At 35.7% G+C, this 23,533-nt stretch overlaps 1 protein-coding gene across 5 annotated transcripts in view; it reads right to left on the bottom strand.

The window, feature by feature from the left end:
• DLGAP1 (DLG associated protein 1) overlaps positions 1-23,533 on the bottom strand; it is a 303,658-nt gene that overhangs the window by 196,800 nt on the left and 83,325 nt on the right. Inside the window, exon 1 of one of the 5 annotated variants that reach the window (XM_072411377.1) lies at positions 18,164-18,288. The exons of the other annotated variants lie outside the window; for them this stretch is intronic. The gene's annotated coding sequence lies outside the window, so the exon portion shown is untranslated. Of the gene's footprint in view, positions 1-18,163; positions 18,289-23,533 lie in introns of those variants that run through there. 5 annotated transcript variants of the gene reach the window in all.

Genomic DNA, 23,533 nt, shown 5'->3' on the forward strand with positions numbered 1-23,533 from the left:
GTATTGATCATGAAACATTCTGTTACCTGGAGGTAAAGGAATTAATCTGTTGCTATCTGTTAATGTTTTAAAATGCATTCTCATAATTCAATAATTATATTATATTTTATATGGAAGTGGAAGGTGGCATATTATTAAGTTGAACAGAGACAATGTAGAGGATAAAGAGAGAGATGGACAGAAACAATGTAGAGGATACAGACAGACATGGACAGAGACAATGTGGCGGATACAGGGAGAGATGGTCACAGACAATGTGGAGGATACAGAGAGAGATGAGGACAGAGACAATGTAGAGGAAACAGGGAGAGATAAACAGAGACAATGTAGAGGATAAAGGGAGAGATGAACAGAGACAATGGGTCTGATTCATCAAGTCAAATCGGAAGCTCGCTCAAGCGCGCATATTCACGATCCCAAATCGGACCCCTCAAACCTATTTACAAACCAATTTTCAGCCGTCGAGAATATGCTGGCATATTCTCCCAGCGTTTATCAACTGAAATGATTGTACGCTTCGAGGCGCGCATCTCTGGCAGCTTGACACTAGCGAGCTTGCATGAAGTCAACCTTTCACTAAAAAAAAATATTTCAAATGGCACACATCTTCCACTTAGCCCTAAATAAAAATGTTTGATGTGTTCAAATGTTTAAAACATATATATTAGCTATATATATATATATAGATATATGAATAATAAAATAAAATATTATATTATAAAAAATAATATTAAAAAAGTTTAAAAGTTACACTCAACACACACATTTAATAAATTACTTTAACATTAAAGCCTCCTCCTCTACTTTGTTTTAACCTATTTTTTATTAGATAGCTGTTCATTGGTGTACAAATGTAAAGGATCATATTAATAAAGGATTAAGGAATGTCTAACTGTAAAAAAACAAACAGCCAAATTTCACGGACTGCGCACGTCCCAATTACAGGCAAATTTGTAGCAGCTGTGCGCATAAAGATGAGCATATATAAGGGTGTTGTCTGACTTGCTTTTTCCTTTTTTTTTGTCTTGGGGGAGGAAGTTGTTTTGGTGTGTTATCCTATGTTGCTACATTTCCTACTTTGCTTACCATTTAGTGCAATAGCTGCTTTTGTTTTTTAAACCTTGAATATTTCACTATCCATTTTGCAATTAAGAAGTCGATGTTAATGCTAAGTTATTGTGTTTGCAGCCATGTTGGTCCATTGCAATAATATGTCTTTATTACTACCTTTAAATGTTTGTTCTGCAAAAATATTTGATAATCCAGTTTTCCACCCTTGGGTTTACATTGCATATTGGTATGGTAAAGATTTTTTGAATGCAATATTTCTTGGGACATTTTTAAACTATTTTGGCTTTATCTGGAAGTGTGGGTTTGCATGTTTGGTGTTTATGTTTTTTTTTTTACTTTTGTCATGTAAATTTAGTGGTGTCTGTGTGATCTCTATATTTTAATGTGACCTTTTGGCAAATAGGTTTATTTTGAATAAAATTGTTTGAAAAATGTTGTAGTTGTCATTTTTTGTTTTATTTTTATGTGATCTCCTTTACAATCTCCCAGGATCTTTTAACCTTGGTTGATCCAACAGACCTACCAAGTTACCAAGACCCACCAATTTACCAAGTCAATTGTGACTGTTTTTATGCAGTTCCTTTCTATGAATTCTTGTGAGCCAATGCAGGCCCGCTAAGTGCACGTGAACTGTGTTCTATCATTTGAAAAACGCACTGGCAACTTTCCTCATACGGGTAAGGTTTTCTTTTTAGGTGGATATTGTTTGTTTTGCTTCATGTGCACTCATGTATGTACATACATGCATATATGTATGTATGCATTTATGTGTGTGTACATATGTGTGTACATATACATATAAAAGAGAAATTATAGGAAGAAATAGGCAAAGAGGGTTTTTTTTGGGGCATATTGTTTAACATGCTTCAAATGGAAACGATTGCCTATTTGTTCCTATGATTTCTGATTTCATGAGCTTGGCTCATAACAACATTCATGGATGAGATTGCCTCTGGTTAAAGGAGGAATCTACCTTTATGTGCTTCCACTACCAAGCTGAAGTAAATAAGCAAGTATATAGTGGGCCAAAGTCTAAAATGGCATTTAAACCTGCAGAAATACCCTGAAAATTGTAAAAGCAAGAAAATATGTTTGCAACAAAGTGTATTTGTCCCTGGAAGTTTGATATACTACTACTATTTGAATTGTGTAAACACTTAATAATGCATACAATCCAGTATTTAATGAGCAAAATTAAGTTGAGTGCTTGACCCTGCTTGTGAGCTTGTCAATCAATGTGGTTTGATGTTGTGCTTGGCAACCTTGACCTCCTTCCATCACCATCAGGTGTGTTAGAATGAGTATGCAACGCAGCTGGACAGCTAATTGACAACCTGTTTGGCCAAGAAGTGTGCTTGTATACAATAGGGCCAAGATAAGGCAGCACAGCACAATGAGAACAAACCTATAACACTACTACAAATGAACAGAGGAGTTGTGTAAAATAGTGGCAGCAAATGTCAGACTATTGAAAAAACAAATAAAAGAAAATAAAAAATGCCAATGTATTCAAAAAAGGAATATGTACATAATACATTCAAATGACAATCTGACTTTGAGAATGGGACAAAGGCAATGAGAGGGGTCAAGTGTCAGTTTGTAGTGGAAACCATGCATACATTTGTACTAATTATTTGTGGTTAAAATGACAAAACATTTCTGAGGGATTGCTAAACAAAAGAAACCATAATTAGAAAGCAGGCACAACAACATTGCATCAACAGTTGAAGCTAACAATAATGAAGATTACAAAAAGTCACATCAATGCATACCATCCAAGCAAACTTACTTGATTAATCCCCCCCTTCCCACAAACCAGTCCAGTTAAAATAGTACTAATGAAAATGCCTATGTATTTATATACATTTAAATGTATTTTGACATACACGCACAAGTGAAATCACTAAATGTTCCTTGATACATGTATTATAACATCTTTGGCAACAATGTTTTTTTTCAAATATTTGATTTCTCTAAAGCCAAACTAGAATGAAATTTGAATCAGATCTAAAATCCTTGATGACATTTTTTTTTACATTCATACTATTGTGTGATGACATATTATAAAGTGCTAGTTATTATATAAACAGCATGATATAAATTAGTTTGCAGTGTTGCAACTAAACAAAAAAGTGTCAAAACAACAACTGCAACAAATCAATGTATAAATGAAACCATTTTGTAAATAAGTATAGTATAAATTATTTGTAAATAATTTAGTATAATGTAACATAAAAAAGTAACACTTGCAAAAAAAAGATAAAGCACTAAAGATTTAAATTGACCTGTAATGGACTGTAGATGCGCACAGAACAGGGAGCAGGTGTGCGCTAATTGATTGCTATGACATCACCATTGACAGAGCTTAAAAGATCCTCCTGAATCCTGCAGCTGAAAATTTTTCGCCTTCATTGGTGAATTCTCAACCCCACTGCTCATTTATCAATGCTGGAAGCTGGCAGGCGAGTGCACTAGCACTCGGCCCCAGCTTGCGGTAATACACCACAACGAGCATACGCGCATTCCGTTCATAAATTAGACCCAATAAAAAGGATGTTATCAAATGTCCATTTAGAGGTTTATTACAAAAAAATAGGTAAGCAGACTGATAAGTCTTTTACTAGCAACCTCCATTTTTATTGCTCTAATCTCCAGTTTCCTGTTACAGTTAGTCCCCGAGATAAGGACATCTGACAAATGGATGACACCTAGATATTTGCAGATGTTTGCATGACTTTCAGAAGAAGTCTTTTGCTGTTCTGCAACCTCTTGTAACTCTTTATTGATCAAGACACACTCTGCAGTTCTTTTTTTTGCATATCCAAGCACAGCTTGCTGCAGAAGTTAATGAATAGACTCCAAAAAAGTTTCTTTTTTTGTTTTTATTGCTTAGTTTGTGATTAGTGGGGATTTTATACAGTAACTGACAACACACTGCCTAAAGCTACGTACACACTTCCAATTATTATCGTTGGAAAACGAACGACGAACGATCCTGCACGATATCTACGAACGATCGTATAGCACCGATCCTGCACAGACAGATAACGACACGATCGTTCGTAGATATTGTACACACAATAGATACGATCGTTTGAGCGATAGAGGAACTATGTGCACGACAGGAAGTGAACGAACGTTCGTTCATTACGCATGCTCAGACCATGGACGATCAACGAACGATCGTACACACGAACGATGGTCAACGATCGTCGTCCAATCCGATCCGCCGGTCCGGTCGTTCGTTTCCAACGACTTTCCTCGTTCGTCGGCGTCGTTGGTTACTTTTTTTACGAACGATTTTTTCCCAATCGATCGTTCGTCGTTCATTTTGAACGATAAAAATTGGAAGTGTGTACGCACCTTAATAATATGTTGAGACAAACATTTGTCCTAATTGCATTTAATAAAATAATGTACCTGTTCCGACTTACATACAAATTAAACTTAAGAACAAACCTACATTGGGCTCTCTTCATGGATTGGAATTAAATATTTAAGGCTTCCTAAGGCTAAGGGTGGGATGGCACCATCAAGCTGTACACCTGCCCAGGTTGCTGGGCTGGTGCACAAATAGTGATGCCAAGCTATGGGTCCGGTTGTAGGATTGTATGTTCACCTACCCCAATTGATTCCCTGGTATGGGCCCCAGAAACTGTTAAAGCTACCGTGACTCAACAACCACCGATCGGGGAAACCCTAAATGTGGTCTCCAAATTTTTTGCTTCTCAAAAAGTAGATACCTATCCTTCTCCCCTGTCTCCCACCCTAGGGAACCTGGAGTTTCCTTCCGGTCTCTCTGACCCAATTTCCCGCTCATGGGGTAAGTGTGGTGTTTACAGAACTATGCATTTTTTTTAGAATGGAGACTGGATCCCTTTACATACTCTGCAATTAGAGAAGGATTTGCCTCCCTTGTCCCTATGGCGCAACCCACAGCTCTCTTACGTACTAGGGTCCCTGCCACAGCCTAGGACCTTTATTCATTCCTACTGCCTTTAGAAAACCCTATGTGCTGCCAAACACTCATTGAGAGGCACATTGTCTTATGCATACCAGGCACTCCTGGCAGTACATACCCGTTTCTCCTAATTTTGTGGCCAAATGGGAAGCAGATCTAAACATTCATTTTACTGAGGAGCAGAGGGAGATGATGCTTCATTTCTGTCATAAGGCCTTAATTTGCAAACTCTACCAGGAGACTAATTACAAACTGGCTACTCGCTGGTATAGGACGCCCTCTAAACTTCCTAGGCTCTTCCCTCATACAGACGATACTTGTTGGAGATGCGGAGCGGGCAGGGTACACTTCTACACATTTTCTGGGAATGCCCTAGAATTAAGTCTTTCTGGGACTCTGTGGCAAATGTCACTCTCAAGCTTACTGAAGTAGATATTAGAGACAAACCAGCCATGGCCCTACTTCACGTCTCTGACTCGTCAAAGAAGGCGTACAAACGCTCCCTACTGAGACATCTACTGAACGTAACAAAGGCACGTAATCCAGCTTGCTGGAGGAGTGATACCCCACTGACCCTAGAACATTGGCTGAAAAGGATAGCGGACATTTAACGCATGGAGGATATGATTCAACTGATATCAATAGAGCTGACAAATTTACTCAGACGTGGTACCATTGAATTCATTTCCATACATCTGTAGAATGTACTAGCTTACCACAACAATCTCAGGCTCACCTGACACATACACCTTTGAATTAAACTACTTCTTCATGTGTTTTCTGATGTAATGGCTATAAGTATTTCAAGGGAACTGTTTAGAATCCTTATCCCAACCCCCTCCCCCCTCCCTCCTTATACCCACTCCCTTTCCTAGACCCTTATTTCCCATGTTCTTACTAAATCGAAAATGGAAATGCCCGGGTTTTCTTTCCATCATTAATTCTATTTGCATTTTGTTATTATTGTTTTGTTTGCATTGTCTGATGTATAACGCAGTGTTTTATACTGTTTGAGATTATTGTACATTCCTTGGTATTCCTCAATAAAAAAAATATTTTCAAACAAAGAACAAACCTACAGTCCCTATCTCGCAAGTAACCCAGGGACTACCTGTACAGCAGTTGTGTGGAGTTTCAAAATACAACCGAGCAGTCCAATACGTGCAGCAGCTAGACCCAATGCCCTCAGTCATCATCACTAAGTAGCAGACCTGACCTGACACACACTTCTTAGTCTGTGTGTGGACACTTGTGCCAAGAGGTGTGGCGGTTACTCAGCTCTGACAGCACAGAACATTGGGGGGGAAGTGTGGAAAGCAGCTTTTTTACTGAGAGAGATAAAGTATTATAATGCCACAAATCATAACAAGTGTGGGAACAGCACAAAAGACGTCAGCCAAAGCACACATGGTAAAATTCTAGGTTTATCTGGAAAGACATCTTATTTAATAATAAAGGGTTGTTTTGTACCCTGAAACACTAACAATACACATTAATGCTTGGTTTTATTTTTTATAAATAATTTTGGTGTCAATACAGTTCCACAACATCGTTTAGTGATTCACAGTGCTGGACCATTAAACAACTGACTGCTGAGTCTAGTGTATTCCATGCAACAAGGTCCTTTTGCTCATCCTGCTTGTTCTTCTGTACAGTGATTTTTCCTATAACTGTCACCCAAAGTGATCACTAAGGATTAGGAAACAATTACACCTGAGAACACATTTTATGTTGAGTTAGATCTTACATTTGTTTTTTACTAATTTTTGGGTGGTGAATCCATAAATGACCTCAGTTTTTTGCTATCACATCCAGTTTTTATGATACAGGGTATCCTTCTTTTTTGTCAAAAAACATACAAATTTTCCATACAATGAAAAAATAATGAAATAATAACTTGAATGTACTGTTTACTTAAATTTCTTTTGTTCCCACAAAGGATTTATTGTTACTTTATGACATTGTTTTACAGTAAAACATTTGAAAATGAATAGGATAAGCCGTTAAGGTGAAAATTTACGCTTATAGCTTTTCCTGGAGTGTTCAGTCTCAGGACAATCCTGCCAGGTGCTCCAACAATAGTCAGCCATCATATGTACATCCCATCTACCCTGATACCATCCTTCCATGACCTTCAAATCTTGGTGGAATCATTTACCTCGCTCATCACTGACTGCACCAAGGTTTTCCTGGAAGTTTGAAAGATGGCTATGCAGAATATGTACCTTCATGCTCATATTGCAACCAAGCATTTTGTAGCTCTCCAAGAGTTTCTGGACAATTTCTGTGTAATTATTTGCTTGTGTGTTTCCAAATCGTCCTTGACAATGGCTCTGAATGATAACCAAGCATTCTTTTGGACTTCTCACATTGTCCTGATGAAGTGTTTATCTTTGATGAGCTGCCAAATTTGTGAACCATCAAACACACCAGCCTTTATTTTTTTAAATGACAGGCTAGGAGATGCCAAAATTAGGTACTTGAAACAGTCTCCTTCAGTTGGCAAAGCCTTAATGAACTATATATATATTGCCATTGTGAAGGAGGACACACTTTAAGCTATCGATGAATAGTCACCATTCCGTTGAGTTATAGATTGGAATTCCCAATTCCTCCATTAAACCAGGTATGTTATGGCAACACACAAAGCCACTGTCAGTTCTAAATTACTGCAGAAATGAAATTTCTCTGGTTCAAAAGTTCCTTTTTTTTTACTCACACAGTCTTAAAGCTATGAGTTCTGAAGCCTTCTTCGATAGTCCCAAATCACTCAACTCATGCTGATCAAATCCCTTATGAACAGAGTGCTCTTCAGTTTTTAAACTCTTCATCATTGTTGTCACCTAGTTCATCACCATATTCATGTTCTTCAAGAGAGGGTAGTGTAACGAAAACTGGCACTGGGATTTCATCTGAATGAGCCACTGGGCGTATAGCTGATGTTAGACTAGGATACTCTGTTACATTTATCTTTCTTGTTATATCCTGAAGTTTTCACTATACAAAAGTAACAGTCAATGAAATGATCTCGCCAAACCATTGGTTTACCAAAATGGCATCTTATCACGTGTTCCCTTTGTCCACATCCGTAAACCCTCGACGTGCTGATGTTCTCCCTTTGACTGGGAATGGTGAAACTGGCAGAGATATAACAAAATGAATCAGGGCTTACGACAAGAAACAGCAGGAAATACATGTGTAAGTAGAAAAATAAATTTTGCTTATTCACTACGTAGAGCAGCGCACAACCTCCCGTGTAACCTTGCCTGTAAATGAATAGCCTATACAAATCCACACTTCAGTAATCGCATTATTATAAGCGGTAGAGAAAAAAAAACTGACGTGATAGAAAAAAACTAACTGCACTTTCAGAATCAGCATACCTATTTTAGTGTAAATAAGCTTAAAATTTGAAGTCAACAAAAAATGTGTTCAAAATTGTTTCCTAGTATTATCGATGGTCTATAAAGGCCTTTTTTTTTACAGTAAACTATAGATGTCATTGACCTTGCTAGAATGCAAATAGTGGACTACACTGGGGTATATTCCTTTTTTAGTGCTACCTTTACTTTAGGTTTGTGCATATCCATCAAACTGTGAAATGAGGGACATGAAAAGACAGAAGATTTAATGCCACAATACAATGTTTTATCGCAATATAGGAGAGATAAAGTCCTATGGGAGTTAAAAAAAAGCTAAATTCACAAAACTAGGTCACACAGAAGTTTGGAGATTTTAGAAAACAGAAAAATTTAGTTTTGTGCAAGCTGGGACAGTTTTTTTGCCTGGAATCCCCATGGACAAATTTCAGAGCTGGCACTGACTTATGGAGTTAACAAAGCATGCCAATGTCACTCATGCATCAATAGTTTGTGCTAAGTTTTGCACTCAGTTGCATGTAATTAACAGAGAATGAGGACAGATAGTAAAATTCATTTATAAAATATAATACGCACACAGGCAACACAAATACAGTCAAAGACAAGTGTAAGAGTACATTTAAAACTGTATAAATATACTGTAATGCCTTGGCAATTTAATAGTTGTTCTTATGTCTAATATCAGGATGGTTTGGGATATATATTTAATATTTAATTATTAATTATATAAAATTGTATTAAATATGCTAATTTACTAAACAACGGTTCTGCAAATATTATTTTATTTAATTTGAGGGATAAATTTTTTTTAAAATTACTAAACACTCTTAAACTGTTCACTGCTTCTTGTCTGTAATACTTCTTTATATTATATTTACTTTATCCTATTCACACCATTTACCATACACTGAAGTTAATAATAGCAGTCAATTCTTTGGCTGTTAAAATTGGAACTAAGGGTCAGAATAAAGCCTGACACAATTTATGTCTGTGGCCTCCCCTAACTTCAGCTCTGGTAGTGTTCTATTACACAAAGGAACTGGTTCACAGACAACACAGAAATAGGGAAAAAGGTCAGGCATAGCATAGACATGTGCCAATAGGCAAGTTTAGTAGACAGATGATCCTAGGTTGTCTTCTGGGTATAACACAAACTAAAGTCTGAAGTTTGCTGTAAAGGGAATTCAAGGCACTGATACTAGGAGTTCAGCTCTAAAATATTTTAAGCAGAAAGTTAATCAATAGTTTTGCAAATGTGTCAGATAAACACAGCTGTGCTTAAAAACAGAAAATGAATTTCATTTACCATATTGTAGTTTCTATATAATCTTTTACCACCAAATTTCATGTAATATGAGACACATTACTGGCTTCAGCTAAATAGAGGAGCTGGGGAGTCCTACATATGCATTATACTGTACTGTTCAAAGAACACATGGCAACAGAGAATTCAACTTCCTATACAATACATCTGCCATAACTAAACATCCTACCACATGTACATCCACATTACAACCTTTTATCATGAAAACATAATTTTTTTAGTTGTTAAAAAAAAAATGTATCAACGAACATTTATGTACAATGTACAAGGGGTACATTTTAGTCTCATTATTCTTTCGACGTGTTTCGCAGGATAGGCTTCCTCAGGAAACAGGAGACAAGTAAATTCAGATTTAACTACCAACTTATCCAATTGTGAAAATATATGTAAAAATGGAAATTTCAAAAAGGAAAAAAGCAAGGGATTTTTTCGAAAATTAATACATTTTTCTTCATTTATATGAAGTTTATGAAGAAAATATACTAGACAGGGTTTAGTTTAGTACCAAGTTTAGTACCTTATTGCAAAACATACTCTGATAAGAAAAAAGTACAACATAAATAAGTCTTGATTCCTGAATCAACTTGGCGAAATGGCTTCCTCAGAAGAGATGGAGACAGATTAGGGTCCTTGTACCCATGAGAGAAGGGATATCATGAAAGAAATATGAGCATCCAGAATATCATATTTTGTTCATAGTTTTGAATATGTTCAGAAAACTTGGTAAGAAATGTGACCCTAGGTCTAGGGGTTGATTTCAGAAATGATCCCAAAATATCAGAAAATGTATTTTAAATTAATCCTATGCAGGAAAAGAGTTCATTCCAGAGCAAGGCAAATAGTGGCTAGCAGCAGGGTCTCCAAATGGCAGATTAGGACTTCAGATGGGAGTATCCACTCTTCGGGCAAAAATTGGAACAATTCAGTTGAAAAAAAAATTATTTCAACAAAATAATATAAATGATAATAGTGAAACCCATATCATATGCTTCATGTCTTAAGGACGATAATAAACCAAGTACTAGATGCCTCCTTCATGATGGAATGTCAGACAGATAGCACTGGGGTCCAAGAACTTGCTGAGGGATGTTTAATACTTAATGCTGATTAATTACTTGGTCATGAATTGCCTTGATATAAAATTCAGGTTATAATACTATGGTTATATTAAGGTAAAGTATTATGATAGGAATCTTGGTTTATTATGATTTATATTGATTTTTAGGATAAAACATGAGTGTTGTACATGTGCATTTTTTAAGGATTTTAATAAAGTTTGTTTTTATGATAAAAGGTTATGATGTGGATGTACATCTGATATGAAGTGCTTTGAAAGGCCATAATGTTTGTGTTTGTTTAAAATCTATAGTAAAATTCGATGTGGCACCATATCTTTACAGTTTTATTTTGATTTATACAAGAGGACACTCAAATGGAAGGGCAGACTCCATACTCCAGCCTGTATTTTATAAAACAGCAACAACATCAGCATGCAGGCACAAAGCAAATATTACAGTGTTCTGCAGAGAGCAGATAACAATATCCAGTCTCCATTATAAATAGCCTCCTAGGTGACAGTGTTGAAGGTCAGTGAAATTCCAATGCTGCTTCCTCATTGATCCATGAAAGTGAAACCATTGGCAGTTCCGTTGTCAAGTAGTAATCAAATCAATGCTGAAACATACAAAACCTAGCTGTCCTATACTGCCTTCTTAGCAAACCTACCTACCTCACAATGGTTCACAGAACTCTGCCCTGGAGATCACAAAGAGAGAAACTTTCTATGCTCCTGCAGTTTGTTCCAAACTTTTGTTCACAAACTTTCATATTCACTGTCCTTTATCCATTGCAGATTAGATTTGGATTAGAAGCAGTCAGTAAAAAAATGTGTTGTCAATGCAGTCTACAGTGAAATCTCAATATATCTCTCCACATACTTACATAGTTTTTTAGGTTAAAAAAGTCCACCAAGCTCAACCACTACGGAAATAAACATACAACAAACCAGCATATCCCAGATAAAACCCTCTATACATATTCGATCCAGAGGAAGGCAAAAAAAAACCCTTATAAACATGGTTCAATTTGCTCAAACAAGGGAAAATCCTTCCTGATCCCATTAGACAATCAGATGTTCCCTGAATCAACAGTCTCTGTTGTTTTTATTTTAAATTCCAGTAGATCATGTGCTTCTAGAAAAGCATCCAGCTTTTCTTTCAAAAAATCTATAGAATGTGCTAAAACTGAGAGAGGCTAGTCCATATTTTCCTAGACTTTACTGTGAAGAATTCCTGAAAATATCCGGAGATTAAATTTATTTCTCCAGACACAAACAGTGCACCTTGTCCTTTGTAATGACCTTACTATGAATATTTGTGTATTTTAATATACATTGTTACAACTATTGTTTACTAATTTATCAATATCAACAACTTGTAACATGGGCAGGCATTTCAATTTATTAAAGGCAGCTATACCAATGTAATGCCTACAGGTTCTGTTCACATGCTCACACTTCTACTGTGCCCACATGTATGACACAATGCCCTTTTATTCTGTGGTTTATAGATCTAAAAATGACTGCAGTTTTCGGTATGCAGAACAGAATGCAGTTTGCAAAACTTCCTTTTCAGTTTTACCTGGCAAGGGTGTCTCCTGCTAGGTTCCCATATCATGTTTCTGCAGAAAACATTTTTTGGGGTACTGATGTAATATGGAGGGCAGAGTGGAGGCTCTGACATATCATATATTACACCACTGATGTAAATCCCCTGACTGTGCTGTATCTGACAGGTCTGTTGACTCTCTTTATGTGGGGATTTTATAATATGGAGTTCATTAATGATAGGACAGAGCTGTTGTACTGATCATTGCTTTTGAGGTCTACTGTAATACAGGCTGTGTAAAGTAAGCAATAGATCACTGATCTGTTTCCACAAGACTGTATGGAAAATAGATACAAATGTAAAAATAGTATAAAATAAAATCTAAAAAGTATAGGAAATATAGTCTCCTAAAATGAAATCTCCCCCACAATTAATCCCTGGGTCGCAACAATGATGTTGGATGATCAGAATGACATTTGCAATTATTGTGCAACTTTCAATGCTTATGTAAGCACAATGTCATACAAATGATTAGGAATCACAATCCTGGTATAATGTTGCTGTTGTGCTAATTTGCTCCTTTCTCAATCCAAATTAATCTTATATTATTGTTACAGTAACAATTTACACAAATAGTTTTTTCTTCCTATATGCATCACTAAAATGTGTTAAAAATGTTTGATTTTAGCTAAATTAAACTAGTGTAATTTCATTTTTTTATTAGACTTTGCTAGGTATATTTTATGGTAAATATATGTGGAAATTCAGAATATAGAAAAGTGTTAAAATGACAGGTAAATGCAAATTTTTAAAAATAATTTTGGAATAAAATCCAATGTAATAATAGCCCAATTCACATTGGTAGTATTTTTCTACGATGTTTACCCCCCTCCGTGTGTCAAGTGTTTGATAGTCTGTCACTGCTAAGCTTTTTCAAGCATCTGCAAATGCCTGTGTAGAAGTTTATAATTGGCTGCAAAAGCCCAGAAGTTTAATTTTGCAGTGTACAGTTTTGTTTTTCCTTAACTTAAACTGTTTGTAAAAAAAACATTTGGAAACTGTTGCATAGGTAATCTGAAGCGTTTGCATGGGGCATTTATTAAAGACTATGGGGGGAGCAGGGATGGCAAACCCATGACAATGCATATAGTGTCTGAAAAATGCATGCCAACACTGCCACCTTCCACTGCTTGTCAAATAAAGATAAATAGGATTATTTTGGTCCTTTGTTAACTAATTTTTTCAAGCATTTTGTGCAGCAGAACTTCTTTTAAACACGTGCTAGTCTAACCTCAGCCTCTTGGTTGTCTTGCCAGGTAGACTATAAACATTAAGAACTATATTATGGGGAACCAAATGAAGCCAAATAATGCTCTGGGTATCACAGACTCCAGGACTGAAGAATTTTTAATATTTTCCCAGTACAAACACTGTGGCATCTGTGTGCTATGTATATTGCAGATAGGCCTATTGGCCATTTAACTATGGTATTTTAGGCCTCTCCTACTACCAACTCATTGTGGTCACACCCACCGTTTGTGGCACCATAGTTTAGTCCTCTGCAGTGCCTTGTCTTGGGTGTTACACAGTGATATAAATATGTGGAGCATAATATACACTATAATGATTAGTGATATGATCATACTTCATGGCTCAGGAATAAAACACACTTGCCCTATTTTTATGTTAACCCCAACAAATAAGGAATATTATTTAGAAGATTTTAAAACAGAGATGATGCTAAAAACAGTTGCTACATTTCCTAAATTAATGATTTTCTATCCTGTTGTAAATCATTCTTTTTTTTTTTATTCCTTCATTTATTATAATTGTATGATTGGTTATTAAAAAAATTGTCCCGTAAATTAGGATTCCTAATTACATTAGCAAATAATTCCATACATGAACAACCTAAGAATACATGTTCTGCTTGTATCCTGTGTATTCCCTATGCAGACACCAATTGCCATGCGTCAGGAAATCTGCTAGTAAAAGGCAAAGCTAGTATCTTACCATGTGACTGATGATTGGAGGCAGTTCCTGCTGCAGTTACCTCTGACACATTGACAGATCACTGGTAAACATTAAGAGCTGGGTGTCAGAAGGTGTCACACATCTCAAGGTTCCCTCTAATAAGCTCACTGAACTGTGGCATTATAAAGTTATCTCCTTGGTAACCTGCATATACTATTTGCATTGTAACTTGGTGTCTCCACCACTTGGTTTTGCATAGTGACATTGCTCATGTCAATGTTGGTGAAACTGCAGATTTGCATTGGTTGTGATTGTTTAACACTTTGCATGCTGTAAAGAAATATCTTTAGTTTGCTAATTAAATAGAAAATAAATCATAGGTTATCGTATAAGGGCATACAGGGTAGTCAAATGTAATTTGCAGAAAAGGTTTGACTGCTCAGTGAACAGAAAGCAAATCTGAGTGATGTGCAAGTACATACATAATTAGGATCCCTGCATACCTAGTGCTTTATCTTATGTTTATGTAAGTTTATCTGTATAAGAGTATGTGCATAGAGGCAGCTGGCACTTTAATATATCAGTCTTTTTGTTAGAGTAATGATTGTGCAGTTTAGTAAATGTCTAAAATATATTTAGACATATATATTCCCTAATAAAGCTTTTTTAAGCAATCAGTAAAAATGTGAAAAATATATTACGACAATGAAACTAATTACATTGCAACACATACAGGTCCATGTTTAATTCATAAGTGTTTATGAAATTATATGATTATGGTAAATCTGATTGATATGGACCTCCCACACTGTGCCAATTCTCTGGAGACTGAAAAGTAATTGTACCTGCTTGATAAATATATATATATATATATATATAAAGTTGCAAAAAAGGTTTACAATATATATATATATATATATATATCATTCTATATATTATATTATATCATTAATTATACAAAAATGGCCATATTAGGTCCATAGTCATGTCACTAGCTGTCCCTCAAAGGGGCTCACATTCTAATGTCCTTACCATAGTCATATGACATTATTACAGTCTAAGGTCTATTTAGGGGGGCCAATTAACTTTCTATCCACTCAGGGGATTTTGGCGTTTTTGTTGATCTTATACATTATACATTAAAAAAAACAGTAGAGTGGGAATCCCTCATAATGGACAAAGCAGTTTGCAAAGCCAGTGACTCAGGATAACAAAAACTGTCAAAGGGATTGCATTGTCCACCTCTTCCTTTTATCTCTCAGTGTTACCCACAGAAATAAAGCAGAATTCTAAGAGCATGTAGGGAGAGATATATTTTGCTTCCATGGAGATTATACAGAAATACCATCACTGAAAATTGTCATTTACTTTTTTCACTACTCTACATAACAGCACACAAAAAAGAGATACAATTATTAAATAGATAGATAGATCCCAGTTCAGACTTGCATAATAGCATCTCCTAAGAGATTATGTGGAAATAGAAGAAAAAACTGAAAATGTAACCCAAAGTGGATCACTAGGCATTAGGGTTGACAACAAAAGTGTTAAAACTGAACTCCAATCTTACAGTCATTGCATCCATTAGGTCTTGCACAGTTCTCCCCTGCACTGAAAAGGCTTATTTGGATTTTGTCGCATGCTGTGAGCTTCTCATGTGCACATTAGAAGCTGCAGGAGGTCATATAGATCCCTCTGGCTGCAAACTATCCAACATCATTCAGCCCTTTTTTTTTCCTCAGCATTACTGTTCCTAACCCTTTTATTCATTTGATTTCAGTTCTTTCAATTCTTGAGGTCCAGCATCACATTTGGGTGTGATTCCAGGAAGCTATATACAGCACCCTGTCCCTCTCCACTAGCCTGATTTTCCTGAACACAAACAAATCACAACATCACTAGGTCTAAAATATGGTCAGTGATGAAAACACAAAGTTTATATCTAACTTGCTGATTATGGGGAAGAAGGAGGAATCATGGAGGGCAAAATATAAGTAGAATCAACATCAGTTTTAAATTTTTTACTAGCATTTCTAGTAAATTTGAATGTTTTTTTTTTTTTTTTGGGGGGGGGGGGCTATTTTAAGTTATTAACCCATTAGGGTCCAGGACTGGCAAGTTTAATTTAAGGTTGAATTTGATCAAAATAAACCTGTACTGTACGCATTCATGGCAAAGCAACTGAATTCCATTAATCCTTACATCCCCAGCAGTAGATACTGCACTACAGGCTGGAGACTATATTTGACATTTCCACGTAACTAAATGTTTTCAGGTGTGAGCTTAGAGCTTTGTGAGTTATGACTATGGCAACTGGTAGCGGGAACTGGACTTTTCCTTGTCCTTTATTATTGAATGGAATAGTGGGAAGCAAAAGAAAGGCAAGTATGTTGCTGTCAAGGTTCATAATAAAGCTAGGACTATGATGGCGATTACACTTCTTTGTCCCCCACAAATGTACCCACTGATTGGCAGTATCCTCAAATGCAACACATATAAGTCAACATATTTAAATCAATGAGATAATGGGCAGTAAGTAGTTAAATCTCTTAACACAATGAAATCATTGTAGCTCTAGTCTACAGTGAAGTTGATGGTTTGCCTTGCATGAGCTATGTTCTGATGCATTTTAAAGTGTACTTGTCATACATTCACATTTATACACAGTTTATGCATCAGTATATAATCTTAGCCAGAACCTAGCTTGAAGCAAAATAAAAGTTACTCAAGTTTGTACTTATATGCATAGTTATGCCATCCTGGGCCAGTCAATTAAGAAGACCCAGGATGGAATATTCCAAAGACTCTTGCAAACAGAAGGATAAGTAGCTTGTATTGCAGGAGAGACAGGATGCCATATTTGCCCTAAAATTATGAGCTGTTGAATCTAGTTGCCAATTCTGAAAAGACGAAGATATATGGTTTCAAGAAGCAAGAGTTGACAGGTAAACTTGTACACCAAGCCACAGCCACAATGCAGAACTAGTAAGCAAAAAGTACACCCTACATACATGAGCAATATGACCACCCCTAAGTCGATATATTTACAAACAGTGTGTAGCATGGCAGGGGATGTGACAATACCAGGAGCAGGACTGCTGGTAAGTTACTGATTGAGAATCAGCTGTGGTGGGAAAGAGATCCATAACAAACAGATTCACTAAACTTTCTCATGTAGTAAATAGAAAGCCACTAACATTAAAAAACTTGCAGCCAGTAAAGTTTGGAAAGAATAAAGCCCTATATTGCATACTTATTTTAGGCCAGCAACTCACTCAGTAGCAAAGCCAGGTTTAGGAAAAGTTGTCCCTAAACTAGTGAGTCAGAAAACAAGCATGTAACCAATAAAGTCTGAAAAGTGCCATACTGCATTTATGTTCCAAGCTAGCGACTACCTAGAATGTAAATCAAAAACAAGAATACTACAATGCCTTTAAAAACAAATCAGCAATGAAGATTACCATTAACAATTCACCTCAATTCATATTAGGTGAGGATAGTTAGTCATACTATAATTGATCAAAGTTTGCCTTTCACTCAGGCTTCTATCTAGCAGCATTTGTAGCAAAGATTCCTATAGATTTCCTTGTAGCGGATAAAAGCTGCCTCAGCGATTACATACAATGTAACATGATTAGCTAATTTCCCTGGGATTTACAATGTTTACTAAAAAAAATATCAATAAACGGCAGGTGTTTATAATGCAGCAGAACCCCATGTTACCATGGATTTAATTTCATAGAAAGATAAGGAGCATGTTCTGGCTTATCATACAAATATGTAATGCACTCTATCCCACAGAATTCCTGCATCTCAATAGCAGTCAATGACTGAAAGCTCTGCTTACCTGATCACATATAAATCCAGTCCAGGTAAGCTGCTGTCTGTCGTCTCATCTCACCTGGAGCTGCTAGAGGTAGCCACACCTGCCTTTTACATGATGTCAGTCTCAAAATAAACATCTTCATCAAATATATGTGAGAGTTAAGCTGGCAGATCATGTTCAACTGAAAAACGCATAAAAAAAAAAAATTCCATAGCAACAAAGATGACAGCATGACGACCGTTGTTACTACGGCAAAAGCATTAAAAAATATACTCATAAAAATACTCCTACACAAAATTACTTGTATGAAGAAAAAGGATATGCAGCAAAAAAATGTGGGTATTATTAAAAACTACCTTTGCAAACACTGAAGAAAAATTGTTAATCATGTATCAGTTGTATGATGAGGCGTTCATTGTAGTAGATGTTCATTACTATGGCAACCATATTCAGGAGGAAGCATGAAGTTAGCATGTGTCATAAATGCAGATCTACATTACTAATTTTATATTGTTTATGTTATGTATGGTATGTTATAGGAAGTCAAATTTACTCATAAGTCAACACTAGCAGCAACAGTTACTAAGGGGGAAGATCCACAGATCTCACCTTACAGATATGTTTTTATATAAAAAATTAATTATTCCCTTAATACACTTTTTAATATAGTGGCAGTTGGTGACCCCAGTGCCCCATTTTTTCCATATTATTTAACTCTTTTTATAACTTACTGGTCAAATATGCACATAGTCAATTTTAATATCATGCCAGATTGTACCATGTGTTGATAATAATCTCATTAGCAGGGCACTTTAAGGTAAATCTTTCAGTAGCATAAGCTTGAAATCATCTTTGGGGCTCTAACCCCAGGCTACTAAATGGGTTAACCATTTATTGGAAATCACCTCATTTGCAGTACACTGTTCTGCCTTGAACATATTTTCAAGGAGTTAAACTGCTCAATAGCAGGGGACTAAATTGATGTATTTTAACCCTTACATAGAGTTAAAAAAATATTAGGAATCCTCATAAAATAAATTTATAGCCTGTAACTGCTAACCTTCTTACAAAATATTATAGGACCCTGTCATGTTAGCAAATAAATGTTACCTGCTATATACTATACTCACTTCTATGGCTGGCCATGTCTACATTTCCTCCATTTCAAAGCCACCAGTCTATTCAGAATTCATCTCTTCCAAGAGCCTTGTATTTTTGTGTTCCCTGCTATACCTGGCTGTGCATCCTCTGACACCTATATCACTGTTGACTTTAATACTGACATAAGTGTTGGAGGACAGAACCACAGCACACAGTGGAGATGGTATAGGGTGGAATAGGGGACTGCAATGATCTAGAGACAAATGGAGGCTGTTGGGCTCAGGAAAGAACATATGGTTATTGGAGAGATGGAACACCTCTCTTCCATGAACCTTTCAGTAGCTTTTTTTTTTAACATTACAGGAAAAGGTCTCTTTCAGTTGAACAACATTTCAGCGAGATACATCTCCTTTTTAGAAAGAGGTATAGTCTATATATTTCTTTATTGAAAGAGATAATTTATTTATTACAGCTGCACACCATACTCACAATGAAGAAACCATGTTTTACTAGAATACCTTGAGTACCAGAACTGCCTTTGGTATAGCATATATAGGAAATTTTTCTCTTAAATGTTTAAGCAAAGTGTCAGCAATTTCAAAAAGTAGCCTGAAAAACACACTAACATTAACCCCTAACTATAATTAACTTTAATTTTAGTAGAGCAGTGCAAATATATGTCATGGCACTTCTTAAGAACTCATTGACATTGTTGTAGTGTCAAGTAACCATATAGTTAGAAATGAAAGGAGGCGAGATATTATTTCTGGGTGCTCTATTTTCCCATTCTGGGACTACTCCATAGGACACAATGTAAATTATAAAGTATATTTCTGGACACATATGTTTTTAGAAATTTTGTGAACATGCAAATTTGAGTTTGGCTTGGTTTAGGTTCCATTTGGCACTGACACAAAAAATGTACATATACAATTGCATCCCAGTGAGTTTCAGTGGACCCTTATCATGGTAAACTGAATATCACCTAACTTAAAAAAAAATGGAACAGCTTTTATTAAATGTATATAAAAACTTTTAATTCCATGTTTCAGGTTTTCACTGTAGACGCTCAGATTACTATGACTGCAGTTTGACCATGCCATTTGTCAGGTTCAATGTTTTTTCTAGGTTCTAAATTCTGAAGTCATAAGTGTGTTGTTGTTATTGGGTAAGGGCACACTTTCAAATATTTTATTTGAGAACTTGAAACTTGACATTTAAAGCCACAGATAATCAGTTATTCCGGTATTTGATGAGCACTATGTTCCTAACATTCCCATTAAATATTGATGACATCTACTGGCATCAAGCTGAGTTGACTTGTGACCTTTGTAATACAAAAATGTAACTCCATTATATCTGATAATAATAATAGTAGTAATAACAATTACCTTTTTGAATGACTACTCTTAATACTTTTAAATCTAGATGTTGTGGCTAGAACAATAACAATGGCTACTACTATACAAGATTGCTTGCGTCTATTTATTTGCACATGCTGTAAATTCTTTGTCATGTCATTATAAAACCACAGTGCATAAATAACATTTGTTGAAAGAATATTATTTCAAAGTCCTTTTCCACATACAGATTCCACTAATTTTATCCAGGCAGTAAAAAGTATTTCATAGTTTCAGCGAGCTACAGCCCTGGCATCATCTGTTAGGCTTCTGCTGGGTGCGTTATGCCATAAGTTGGTTTACATATTGTATGTATCAGTGGTGAATGGGACCAAGCATCATGTACAAGTTTTGGTAGGTGGGATTATAAGCAAAAAGACTCTTCTGATTGTAGCCTCTCCTACCTTCTGCAATCAAATCTGTCTGCCTCCTGTTTTTTTTTAAATTTATATGCTATTCATTTCTGATTGCCTCTGCCAGGTGTGAACTGTACCTGTGCCACAAATCTGTGTAGAAGCCTTTTAAACAGAATCTTGGTTGTTATTTGAACTTCACTTCTACCTTTTAATGTGACACAACAATGGTTTCATGTCTGCAAAATTGACTGTTGTCAGTGTGAGAAATCCATTACTATACTCTAGAACCACTTTATCTCCTTGAGAAGATTTCTAAGCAGTTGCCTAAACTGGTTGAGTAAGTCCAACATCACCACTGGTGGCAAAGTTTAAAAAGAGATGGATGTTTATAAGCAGAACTGTAGCCTAGGAGACACAACCTGGGTATCAATTGTCATATGGGATATTTCGGAGAAAGAATGATTTAATATGCACTGTGGTAGACTACAGCTGCAGAATAATAACATACAGAGTCAATTATATACATACTGTATATGTTATATTTTATTTGTGTAAAAGTGTGCGCTCTCTCTTCTAATAGAAACTAAACTGTGGGGATTAGAGGATAGTTCAGACAATTTCTATTTACCCTGCCAAAGCGTTCCTTTGGAAAACATTTCAAAATGCAATTTAAAAATACCAGGTACAAAATATGTATTAGAAGGTAATAAATTTGTTTGACTTGTCAGATAGATCCAGCACTATAGATAGATCCAACTGTTTGGGTCTGATTTAGCATCAAGCTGGAATGGTTACCTGTGATAATAAATCTGCTTTCCTAACATAAAGATATTAGCTAATTGGTTGTCCTTTGCTTCTAATTTGCTCCCGCTGAATCAGTTTCTTTTAAATAAAAAAATGTATAAAAAATAGCAAACACCAAAAAAGTGACTTTTTATAGCATTGCAACAATATGATACAGGGATGTTTCTATATGTATTCACTCTTTGATTACCGTATTAGATCATTTTTAATGGACTAGATAACAGATATTACACATAAAAGAATCATGGTGTTGATATTTATAGTCGTAGCAGCAACTAAGTGCTCTGTGTGACTCAACCTTTTTTTAATAAAGCTGAAATCATGTTAAATAACATTTAGTTATATAAATGGTGTATTTGTGGCTAATAATTTGATTTTTATGTTATGTTTTATGTTTAATTTATGTTTAATATAAAATAGCTATATTTCAACAAGAGTAAACTAAAGCTTTTCCAACAAGAATACATTTAAAAACGTTGCCATGCTCTCTGGATCAATAAACATGTTTCAAGAGGTTAAAACTATTTATTGTATATTCAACAGATATTCTAGGCATTTCAATATGTGCATTTGTTCAAATTTTAAAGTAATTGTATGGTTCTCCCTTTGTTCCAAATAGACAATGACTATTCTAAGAATAGCTCCCATATGTGAGCCACAATCCTCTCCAAATCACAGCTATTTCATACTGCGTTTATGATTTGGAAAAATAATTTCAGCATTTACATAGAGCTCCAGTGTTTCTTCTGACCTACATTTACTAAGATGATTCCCGTCTTCAGCTGAATAGTTTTGTACATTTCTTTGGAGAACACTTAACAAGCCACAAGCAATCCTGTGCACAAGGCCTTTTAGTAAGTTCCTGAAATACCATTACAGTAAAGATCAGTGAGATGTCACATTCTGTGAAGCTCACTCTCTATTCGAGGTGTAAAAGGAAAACTTTGATGACTTGATATCTCGAAGAAATATGCAGTAAAAGAGATTATAAAATAAAAAAGGTGAACTAAAACATAATTTATCTTCTTTATGCTTTCCTGAGAACAGCATTTTTTATGCAGCTCTTTGGAATAAGGTAGTAAAATAATAACTAGACTATTGAGTTTAACTATTATTATTGTATAATAGTAAAGAACTTTAGCCAAAGTTATTTTTTTTAACAGAATGTGAAATGATTAGAACTTCTGCCAAGTTTTTAATGTCACCTATGTTCTGATTTGTGAGAGTTTAACAACATTGAAGGAGATCACATATTTGACAGCTGTCTTAAGCACAAATTTCTCTCACCTTCTCTTCTGGTGGCACTTTACAAAGTTTGCCTTACCTCTTGCTTTCTCTCCTGAAATCAACAATCATTTATATGGGAAATAAAGATAATTTCAGTGACAGGTACACAGAGATAAAAGTAAACCTGCCAACAGATATACACATCCATTCTATGCAACCCAAAAATGCTTGAATTTCCTGTAAAAAAAAAAATCAAACTTGTTATGGCAGAGACTTACTGAATATGGCACATACTTCCCTGTGCACCTGCAATTTAGTGATGACAGGTCCTGGTCTTGTCATAGCTGTGTCTTCAGAAAGTATCATTATAGCCACTGGCTCCACAGAACTTCCAAACAGACAACAATCTGATTATGTAACAGCACAAGCGCAGGAGTTACATTGTATCGGGTGTCTGGCTGACATACAGTGTAGAGCTAAAAACTCCGGGGAACCCCTGCTAA

The sequence above is a fragment of the Pyxicephalus adspersus genome, chromosome 5, assembly GCF_032062135.1.
Source record: "Pyxicephalus adspersus chromosome 5, UCB_Pads_2.0, whole genome shotgun sequence".
Taxonomy (NCBI): Eukaryota; Metazoa; Chordata; class Amphibia; order Anura; family Pyxicephalidae; genus Pyxicephalus; species Pyxicephalus adspersus.